This window comes from Salvelinus fontinalis, chromosome 14 (assembly GCF_029448725.1).
Source record: "Salvelinus fontinalis isolate EN_2023a chromosome 14, ASM2944872v1, whole genome shotgun sequence".
Lineage (NCBI taxonomy): Eukaryota > Metazoa > Chordata > Actinopteri > Salmoniformes > Salmonidae > Salvelinus > Salvelinus fontinalis.
The window spans coordinates 5802915-5811406 of record NC_074678.1 but is presented as its reverse complement, the minus strand read 5'-3'; positions in this window follow the sequence as shown (position 1 = coordinate 5811406).

Here is an 8492-nt window from a genome sequence, read left to right as displayed (position 1 = left end):
TGTGTGTGTGTGTGTGTGTGTGTGTGTGTGTGTGTGTGTGTGATACATTTGTGCGTATTTGTGAGCGTATGTGTGTATGATAGAGCGAAAGAGAGTGAGAGTGCACGCAAAGCCATCAGAGGGGAAAATTTAAGGCAGATTTTCCATGGCAGGCGGGGAATCCAAATTGCTTGTTTGGAAAGTGAATTTGCTCTGGCACACAATGTGACAATGATACTCATTTCAGAGCCTGCACACACAAACCCCAGCAGAACCAAAACTATTACTGAAAACTAAAATTGACTTCAAAGCAAGACAAATAAATACTCTCTGCCTGAGTCAGAAGACAGAACAGCTACGAAGATCTAATCTGGTAATATTTCTCATCCTGATTGGATACAACTGGTCAGCATGGAGCAGATTACGGCTCTAATAAAGACATAATGTACATCTCCTCCTCCTCACGCCTCGGTTAGGAATAGACTGTAACGTGAAACCAGTAATGTGAGGAGGATCTGACGATAAGTCTATTTTAAGACTGTTGGAAAGTAGATCCATTTCTTAATTCCAACATTTCCCTTCAACCATAAACTGCTGTACACTACAGACATTTTAACACTACAGACGTTTTAATGCTACAGAGACGTTTTAATGCTACAGACGTTTTAATGCTACTGGACTTTTTTTATGAGATTTTCCACGACATTTTCACAAAAAGTGATGATCACAGATGATCTAACTAACTAGTTAAATCCCGATCTAACTAACTAGTTAAATCCCGATCTAACTAACTAGTTAGAACCCTATCTGACTAATCCTTATCCTTTACACAATTCTTCATCTGAACAAGTCATACTGTATGTAGCCTACTATAACAACATGTATGTAGCCTGCTATAACAACATGTATGTAGCCTGCTATAACAACATGTATGTAGCCTGCTATAGCAACATGTATGTAGCCTACTATAACAGTATTAATGTAGCCTGATATAACAACATGTATGTAGCCTGCTATAACAACATGTATGTAGCCTGCTATAGCAGCATGTATGTAGCCTACCATAACAGTATTAATGTAGCCTACTATAACATCATTAATGTAGCCTGATATAATAACATGTATGTAGCCTGATATAACAACATGCATGCAGCCTGATATAACAACATGTATGTAGCCTACCATAACAACATGCATGTAGCCTACCATAACAACATGTATGTAGCCTACCATAACAACATGTATGTAGCCTACTATAACAACATGTATGTAGCCTGATATAACAACATGTATGTAGCCTGCTATAACAACATGCATGTAGCCTGCTATAACAACATGTATGTAGCCTGCTATAGCAACATGTATGTAGCCTACTATAACAGTATTAATGTAGCCTACTATAACAGCATTAATGTAGCCTGATATAATAACATGTATGTAGCCTACTATAATAACATGTATGTAGCCTACTATAATAACATGTATGTAGCCTACTATAATAACATGTATGTAGCCTGATATAACAACATGTATGTAGCCTACTATAACAACATGTATGTAGCCTACTATAACAACATGTATGTAGCCTACCATAACAACATGTATGTAGCCTGATATAACAACATGTATGTAGCCTACTATAACAACATGTATGTAGCCTACCATAACAACATGTATGTAGCCTACTATAACAACATGTATGTAGCCTACCATAACAACATGTATGTAGCCTGCTATAACAACATGTATGTAGCCTGATATAATAACATGTATGTAGCCTACTATAATAACATGTATGTAGCCTACTATAATAACATGTATGTAGCCTGATATAACAACATGTATGTAGCCTACTATAACAACATGTATGTAGCCTACTATAACAACATGTATGTAGCCTACCATAACAACATGTATGTAGCCTGATATAACAACATGTATGTAGCCTACTATAACAACATGTATGTAGCCTACCATAACAACATGTATGTAGCCTACTATAACAACATGTATGTAGCCTACCATAACAACATGTATGTAGCCTGCTATAACAACATGTATGTAGCCTGCTATAACAACATGTATGAAGTCTACTATAACAACATGTATGTAGCCTACTATAACAACATGTATGTAGCCTGATATTACAACATGTATGTAGTCTACTATAACAACATGTATGTAGCCTACTATAACAACATGTATGTAGCCTGATATTACAACATGTATGTAGCCTACTATAACAACATGTATGAGGTCTACTATAACAACATGTATGTAGCCTGATATAACAACATGTATGTAGCCTACTATAACAACATGTATGTAGTCTACTATAACAACATGTATGTAGCCTACTATAACAACATGTATGTAGCCTACCATAACAACATGTATGAAGTCTACTATAACAACATGTATGAAGTCTACTATAACAACATGTATGTAGCCTACCATAACAACATGTATGTAGCCTGCCATAACAACATGTATGCAGCCGACTATAACAGCATTAATGTAGCCTGATATAACAACATGTATGTAGCCTACTATAACAACATGTATGTAGCCTGATATAACAACATGTATGCAGCCTGACATAACAACATGTATGTAGCCTGCTATAACAACATGTATGAAGTCTACTATAACAACATGTATGTAGTCTACTATAACTACATGTATATAGTCTGCAACATATAGCCTGCAACATGCAACATATATAGCCTACAACATGTATGTAGCCTGCAATAACAACATGTATGTAGCCTGCTATAACAACATGTATGCAGCCTGACATAACAACATGTATGTAGCCTACTATAACAACATGTATGTAGCCTACTATAACAACATGTATGTAGCCTACTATAACAACATGTATGTAGCCTGATATAACAACATGTATGTAGCCTACTATAACAACATGTATGTAGCCTACCATAACAACATGTATGTAGCCTGATATAACAACATGTATGTAGCCTACCATAACAACATGTATGTAGCCTGCTATAACAACATGTATGTAGCCTGCTATAACAACATGTATGAAGTCTACTATAACAACATGTATGTAGCCTACTATAACAACATGTATGTAGCCTGATATTACAACATGTATGAAGTCTACTATAACAACATGTATGTAGCCTACTATAACAACTTGTATGTAGCCTGATATTACAACATGTATTTAGCCTACTATAACAACATGTATGAAGTCTACTATAACAACATGTATGTAGTCTACTATAACTACATGTATATAGTCTGCAACATATAGCCTGCAACATGCAACATATATAGCCTACAACATGTATGTAGCCTGCTATAACAACATGTATGTAGCCTGCTATAACAACATGTATGCAGCCTGACATAACAACATGTATGTAGCCTACTATAACAGCATTAATGTAGCCTGCTATAACAACATGTATGTAGCCTACTATAACAACATGTATGTAGCCTGATATAACAACATGTATGCTGCCTGACATAACAACATGTATGTAGCCCGCTATAACAACGTGTATGAAGTCTGCTATAACAACATGTATGTAGTCTACTATAACAACATGTATGTAGTCTACTATAACAACATGTATGTAGTCTACTATAACAACATGTATGTAGCCTACTATAACAACATGTATGTAGTCTACTATAAAAACATGTATGTAGTCTACTATAACAACATGTATGAAGTCTACCATAACAACATGTATGTAGCCTACTATAACAGTATTAATGTAGCCTACTATAACAGCATTAATGTAGCCTGATATAATAACATGTATGTAGCCTACTATAACAACATGTATGTAGTCTACTATAACAACATGTATGTAGTCTACTATAACAACATGTATGTAGTCTACTATAACAACATGTATGTAGTCTACTATAACAACATGTATGTAGCCTACTATAACAACATGTATGTAGTCTACTATAACAACATGTATGTAGCCTACTATAACAACATGTATGTAGTCTACTATAACAACATGTATGTAGTCTACTATAACAACATGTATGTAGCCTGATATAACAACATGTATGTAGCCTACTATAACAACATGTATGTAGCCTACTATAACAACATGTATGTAGCCTACCATAACAACATGTATGTAGCCTGATATAACAACATGTATGTAGCCTACTATAACAACATGTATGTAGCCTACCATAACAACATGTATGTAGCCTGATATAACAACATTTATGTAGCCTACTATAACAACATGTATGTAGCCTACCATAACAACATGTATGTAGCCTGCTATAACAACATGTATGTAGCCTGATATAATAACATGTATGTAGCCTGCTATAACAACATGTATGTAGCCTGCTATAACAACATGTATGTAGCCTACTATAACAACATGTATGCAGCCTGCTATAACAACATGTATGTAGCCTACTATAGCAACATGTATGTAGCCTACCATAACAACATGTTATATGTGAATGAGGTTGACTGGTCAGTGGCCGGTCCTGACCCAGTGACATTACTGCATGGAGAGACAGCAGCCAGCAGAGGGAGGAAGAGAGCTGGTTATTTGATGAAGAGTCGTTCAGGCAAGTTAGCTCCCATTGTATGCCTATGTTCATGTGCAGACTGGCCATCTGGAGGGCTGGTCCATTTTTTTGCCAAGTGGGACCGTCTAACTTGTTTTTTTGTTTGTAAAATTATCATTATCTGGCTAATAACAGGGGGTCTCAAGGGAAAAAATGGGATGGTGTTAGAAATGCCAGGGCCGATTTCTGGTCCCAGTCCGCACCTGCCTATGTCTGTATTTACCTGTTGGGTCCGAGCAGGCTAGTCAGACTTTCTTGTAGCTTCTTGATGACCATCACAAACATTCTAGTCCCGTAGTTTGTCCATTTACCTGTTGTTGAGTAGAGGGGTTGGTTAGGTGCCATTTCCCAAGGTGTAGACTATCTTCAAAAGGCCTTTATCACAGAGAACAACTCTGAATGCTAGATGGGTAAGGGCCAGGCTTGTATCGTAGGCCTTTCTAGCTTTAATCAGAAACAATCCTGTGATTAGGCTACATGATTCAGTTCTTCCATCGGCCAATCAGAAAATGGGAATGTAATATCAAATTGTGGTCACTGTCTTTGATAGTGGATTGGTTTGGTCAACCTTTGAAATCCCAAATAGCAAACATTAGTGACTGCGAAAACAAATGTAGCGCCATTTTGACGGAACAGTGTCATTTCTGATGGCGTGGAAAGGGCCTATGGAGTAGATTACAATAGGCTATAAGGTCAATTTTTACAACATGAATTTAAAGATTCATAAACCAAAAACTGTTATATAGACCTAAGGGTAAGGAAGGCAAGGAAACAGGAAAGATAGGCTGCTTGGTTATTTTTGGGGTTGTAGAGGTCAGGCTACTGTGTTGCGTGCAGTGAGCTCTCCTCTCCAACTCCCTTTTCCCACACATGATGAAAGCTGTCATGTTCTGAGCCAACACGCGCATGTGTTCCACTCAGAGCCGCTCAAGCCAAACCCCTCAATCAATTTCTATTCATAAACGCCCTTTCAGCAGCAAATACTCTAAATAGTTCAGCTGTGCATGGGGAATATGTATTGCGAGCAAGGGAAATCTGATGGTGATTATATTGTGACGATGTCTCGGAACACACGTCATGTCAGTCACCGTAATTGTTGTTTGGGCCTGTTCCCGGCAGCCTCTCGCCTCTCGGGGGCTGAGCAGGCCTACCAACCTTGCCACAACAGTCGGTTTAGGGACTACACAACCCAAATGTGTATTTGACAATAATTGGCTTTCTGTGAGTTGAGAAAAACATGGGGGTGATCTTTAGGCTGAAAATGGAAAGTTGCCTGGCATTTACATAAGCTTCCTGTTGTCAGGCATAAGCTACACACTAGGCCTAGCTAACAGAAATGACTTTGATATCAAATACAAACATGGTGAATGTTATTTGTGATTTTAAAATGTACTAATTTTCAAATTCCAATAAACAAATGTGTGACGTAGCCTACCATTAGAAGTCAATTGAAAGTGGCTTCAAGGTGGACTGATTATGTTCATGATGATAGTTGACTGTAGGCCTAGGCCACAGAGCTTTGTTTATCTTATGGCTGTTGCATCTTGTATTTAAGAGAGCGTAGGCCTATAGTTCAACCTTTATTTAACTAGGCAAGTCAGTGAAGAACAAAATCTTATTTTACAATTTTTATTTATTTTACCATGTAAGTTGACTGAGAACACGTTCTCATTTGCAGCAACGACCTGGGGAATAGTTACAGGGGAGAGGAGGGGGATGAATGAGCCAATTGTAAACAATGACAGTCTACCCCAGCCAAACCCTTGCCCTAACCCGGACAATTGTGTACCACCCTATGGGACTCCTCATCACAGTTCTGATACAGCCCGGGTTTGAACCAGGGTCTGTAGTGGCACCTCTAACACTGAGAGGCAGTGCCTTAGACCACTGCGCCACTCAGTCAACTTGACTCTCCTTGTGTGGAACCATGTGTCTACTATAACAACCTCCACAACACAGAACATTCTTTTGGTTGTTCACCCGAAACACACACTGTTAACAGCTGTGCAGTATTTCACTCAACCTCTTCAGCTCGAGTGTTTTCTGTGCAAAGCAAAAGCTCTCACTATTATAAGATCTGTGATCATGTGGCACTGACAGCAGGGCGGTCGTGGGAAGCCCCTGGGAAGAGAAACAAAGGGAAGAAGATGGAGAAGGACAGAAAAGAGAGGGATGAATAATGTAAGGAAGGAAAGGTAGATACAGAGTAGATGTATGGAGGTTGAAGTTAATGGTTCTCTCTCTCTCTCATCCCCTTTCTCATTCCCTCTCTCTTTCTCTCTCTCTTTCTCTCTCTCTATCATCCCCCCTCTCACTCCCTCTCTCTCTCTCTCTCTTTCTCTCTTTCTCTATATCTGTCTCTCACACTCACTCACACACACGCACCATACACACATGTACACAGACCCCCCCCCCCCCCCCTCTCTGACTGTCTCCTCTGTAATGGGCTCCAGATGTGGAGCTGGGGGGGAGTGAAGGGGGAGGAGGGGGGTAGCTGCTTGCATGTCATCTGTGCGGGTGGAGAGAGAGACGCCCGTCTGAAGGGACCCTGTCAGGCCTGATGGAGTGGCCAGGGCCTGGGGCGAGGGGTGCGGAGGACAAGGGGCGAGGAGGGGTACAGGGGGGCGAGGGTTAGAGGGGTGAGGAGGGGTACAGGGGGGAGGGGGTCAGAGAGACTGTACATCTGGAATCACTTCAGGTCAGTCTGGCCTGGCCGTGAAAGGTGAGCCAGGGCGCCACTGTGCTGTGCGGACCTGCAATGGCCACGCACCCCTGGTACCTAGTACTATCCCATATAGACTGCCATACAGCAAACCTCCATAGTGACCAATGCCGTCACAAACCAATGTGGTCAAAAACAAGCCCTAACACTGTCTTAAAATAGTCCCTTTCTCATACACAACAAGGTGTAGGGATGAGAAGCTGTAAAATACATTGGATTGCGCTGCAGAGATGTCAAACACCAGCAGTTTTATGGCAGGATATTCAGCGTCAAGTTAAGTCAACTAGTGTTTGTTTACGACAGGTTATGAAGGGCCAGCGAGTAGAAACACCTCTCTCTGACAGCCGCTGAGCACAAAGAGGCCACTGTGCCCACAGTTTTAGAGAGAGGATTTCCCTCCTCGTAAATATCTGCTTTTTAAAGATGTAATATTTTTGTTTGTGGTAATCAGCAGATCGTGAACAGCTTGAGGTTTGGAGAGTAGCGTTATTCTGAAGAAGTCTGTCCCTGGGTTATAAAACACTTTTTAAGTGGACATGCACAACTTTCAAAAGCCATTTTCTCTCCAAATGGTCACCAATTATTTGATTTTTTTAAACAAATCCAATGTTTGAAATGGCCTCTGTTGCAGTTGCCGAATGGAAAAATGGCACTTGGTGTCACGGTTATTTTACAGTATGAATGATATGTATGGATATGGCCTCCTTAGGAGCATACTATTTGAATTCTGATTGTTCCTTTTTATTTAGTAGAAGTCTTGAGCCATACCAAGATCCAAGTCACCGCAGAAACAGTTAAATCAAGTACAAAGACTGAACGCAATATCACATTTTATTCAATAGTTTGGAGAATGGTCTCATCTCCGAGGGAAGATCCTCAGAGCCAGATGTGATGGCAGGTAGCTCTATGCGGGACTACTGGCCTGGCATCGAACCCCCCCCGTTGGGGTAAAGGAGTTCCAATGACGAGCCTTAAGCCTTAAGGGTATTATAGCTGGTGGTGGTGGGGAGGTGAATGGTTGTTGAAAACTGTTGCTGAAAAACAGCAAGTGAGAGAAGATACGTTGACATAGAAATACATCCCAAGACTTACGCCTCATTGGTTGAGAAGGAGGAAGGTGATAACTGCAAAAGTGAGCCCATAGGTTAAACATCAAGCGTGAGGAATGTGCATACCGGTGCCGTGCTTATAGGCTATA